Source organism: Procambarus clarkii, chromosome 55 (genome assembly GCF_040958095.1).
Source record: "Procambarus clarkii isolate CNS0578487 chromosome 55, FALCON_Pclarkii_2.0, whole genome shotgun sequence".
Lineage (NCBI taxonomy): Eukaryota > Metazoa > Arthropoda > Malacostraca > Decapoda > Cambaridae > Procambarus > Procambarus clarkii.
Genome location: NC_091204.1, coordinates 10,402,423 through 10,406,177, shown reverse-complemented (window position 1 = coordinate 10,406,177; position 3,755 = coordinate 10,402,423).

Genomic DNA, 3,755 nt, shown 5'->3' with positions numbered 1-3,755 from the left:
GAGGTTTTGGACCCCTACTTCCCTCTCTCTTTTTTAATAATCTACAGTATATAGTCATAATTATAGCTTTAAGTATTCAATGAATAAAGTTTGTGACATTTTTACCCTTCTCCTTACCTAACATCATTTGTGCAGCATATTTTTATTTTATGTCTCACCCAGATTTAATTTCAAAATAAAACCAAACTAAATAAATTAGAAATGGGTATGTATAGCTAAGGTACACCCTTACTACTAGGTGAACAGGGGCATTTGGTGATAGTAAATGATCCCATCAGGCAGGGCTCATCACCTTCTCTCATATTTCATGTTCACCAGTGTTTATTTACTTAATAACTACTGGTATAATATCTTGCTATTATAAAACTAATTCTACTATCATCAAACACATATTTACTTCAAGTTTCAAGCAGAGAATGCATATATAACTAACACGAAGGATTCCTCTTCACTAGATTCACCAGCTATAATGTTTTGGTCATGTTCCAATATCATAAATCGATCCCAGTGTTATGTAGTAGAGAAAAAATGACTTATATCCAGTTTACGTAAAGCTACGAGTGGTCGAAACCACACTTAAATCCCGGAATGAACTTACGAAGGTTTTTCCACTTAGGGTACCTACTTGAATACGGACCTAGCCGCCACGAAGGCGCTAAGAAGGAATTCGCTCTTAGCTAAGAGGAAAAACCTTCGTAAGTACCTTCCTGAATCCGGCCCCTGGCTTTGCCTGTATCTCAAATTGCAAATTGTTACTTACAGTGTACCTGAGAGTACTTGTAAGCAATCTACCTCATTTTTTCATTTTTGCTCAATTTGTTTTTGTATTGCTTAGTCTTGTTTATATTTTTGTTTTGTATTTCTATATCTTGTGTTTTGTATAGTACATGTTTATATGTTTTTTCTTTAATCTCATTTATTACCTAGTATAGACAAGTATAGACCCAGAACTTAACCTCTTATCCACTATCTATGACAATAATCACTTTAATGATCTAAATTGCAGATATTTTGCAGCACATATTTATTTATTTATTTATTTATTTATTTATGCATATACAAGAATGTACATAATGAATGTGAGGATACAAATATGGTAATTACAGTCTTGTAAAGCCACTAGCACGCGCAGCGTTTCGGGCAGGTCCTTAATCTAAGAAAATTTTAAGGAGGTAAATACTTGCAAAAATTATAGACAAAAAAATGATAACAGATTACATGAAATGAAAAAAAGATGAGAGAAAATTGTAGGTACAGTATATTAAAGCACATAGGTAGCTGAGATTGATTGCAATGACAGCTAGAATGGTAGTTGACAAAAAATTGGTAGGCACAATACAGCAGAAACAATATAAGATTGATTGCAATGACAGCTTGAATGGTAGTTGACAAAAATTGGTAGTCACAATACAGCATATGGCTAGCACATAGAAGAAGACAGCAATGAACACAATGATAAGGTTGTTTGATATTACATAAAAATTAGGAGATTGGGTAACACTAGATACAGAGCAAATTTAAAGCTCAGTGTAGGAAACTAAGAAGATGAAGTTAGGTACTTTTTGGTTTTGCTTTTAAATAAGGCAAAAGTTTTACAGTTTTTCAATTCACTAGGGAGTGAGTTCCATAGACTAGGTCCCTTAATTTGCATAGAGTGTTTACACAGATTAAGTTTGACCCTGGGGATATCAAAGAGATATTTATTTCTGGTGTGGTGATAATGGGTCCTATTACATCTGTCCAGGGAGAGTTTCAGAGCATGGTTTGCATTTGAGAACAGGGTTGTAGTTGACACAAGAGAATGTGTTGAGGGAGTTAATATTTAGCAAGTTTAGGGATTTAAACAATGGAGCTGAGTGTTGTCTGAAAGCAGAGTTAGTTATTATTCTGATAGCAGATTTTTGCTGTGTGATGATGGGCTTAAGGTGGTTTGCAGTGGTAGACCCCCATGCACAGATACCATAATTAAGATAGGGGTAGATTAGTGCATAATATGGTGAGAGGAGAGCAGAGTTAGGAACATAATATCTGATTTTGGAGAGTATACCAACTGTTTTAGAGACTTTCTTAGTTATGTGTTGAATGTGGGTGCTGAAGTTGAGTCTCTTGTGTAGGAATAGGCCAAGAAATTTGCCATCATTTTTATTACTGATGTTAATGTTGTCTATCTGTAGCTGAATTGCATTTGATGCTTTGCTTCCAAATAAGATGTAGTAAGTCTTTTCGATGTTTAATGTTAGTTTGTTCGTTGACATCCATAAGTGGACTTTTTTTTAATTCATTATTCACAACATTATTTAGTGTATGTGGGTTGAGGTTTGAATAGATAAGAGTAGTATCGTCAGCAAACAATATAGGTTTGAGAATATTAGAGACATTAGGCAGATCGTTTATATATATAAGAAATAGAAGAGGTCCTAAGATGCTGCCCTGTGGCACTCCAACGGTAATTGGTAGAGTGGAAGAAGTTGTATCATTGATGGTTACATATTGGTGTCTGTCACTAAGATAGGATCGGATGTAGTCAAGGGCAAGGCCTCGGATTCCAAAATGCTGGAGTTTAAGTAAGAGGTAGTTGTGATTAACAGTATCAAAGGCTTTTCTTAGGTCAATGAAGAGTCCAATCGGAAACTCATTTTTGTCAAGGGCTGAGTAGATAATGTCAAGGAGACTAATGATTGCATCGTTGGTGCTCTTTTGGGACCGGAAGCCAAACTGGCAGGGGCTGAGTATGTCGAATTTTACGAGGTAGGAATAGAGCTGTTTGTAAATAATTTTTTCAAATATTTTTGATAGAATGGGTAGATTTGATATTGGTCTATAATTGTTTATGTCCGCCGGATTGCCTCCTTTATGGACTGGCGTTACTCTTGCTTTTTTGAGGATATCAGGGAAGGTGTGACACTCTATAGATTTGTTGAACAGTAGTGCTATGGGTGGGGCAAGGGCATGGGAGGCTCTCTTGTATACAATGGACGGAATTTCACTGGTGTTCCCTGCCTTGGTTTTTAGAGAGTGTATGATGGACACAACATCTGCCGGGCTGATTGGTGAAAGGAAAAGAGAGTTTGGATAGCTGCCTGAGAGATATGTGTTAATATGTGTCTGAGTCTGTGGGATTTTACTGGCAAGATTAGCACCAACCGATGAAAAGAAACTATTAAATTCATTTGCCATTTCTAAATCAGTTGACGGTATATCCCCATCCTTGTAGAGTTTTATTTGGTTATGTGAGTGTTGTTTAGTTCCTAGGATACTAGAGATAGTTTTCCAAGTGTTTTTCATGTTGCCTTTTGCTTCATTGAATCTATTCACATAATATGCAAGTTTTGCCTTTCTTATGATACTGGTAAGCATTGATGAGTACCTTTTAGCTACTTCTTTTGAAACTAGGCCAATCCTAACTTTCTTTTCATATTCATGTTTCTTGTTGATTGAGTTGAGAATGCCACTTGTGAGCCATGGATTGTTTAATCTTTTGTCAGTTACTTGCTTGGTAAGAAGGGGACAATGAAGGTTGTAGAGGCTTAGAGTTTTGGAGAGGAAGAGGTTAGCTAATGAATTTATATCATGGGTATTATTGAATTCAGAATCCCAGTTAATATTGTGAAGTGCCTCTGTAAGATTGCCTAAAGCTGATTCACTGTGTAGCCTAAATGAAAGTTTCTTGCATTTTGGTGGTGTTATGTCCATGTTCGCTATGAGAAAGGTAGGATAGTGGTCAGTTGTTCTGTCGTAGATTATACCAGATACAA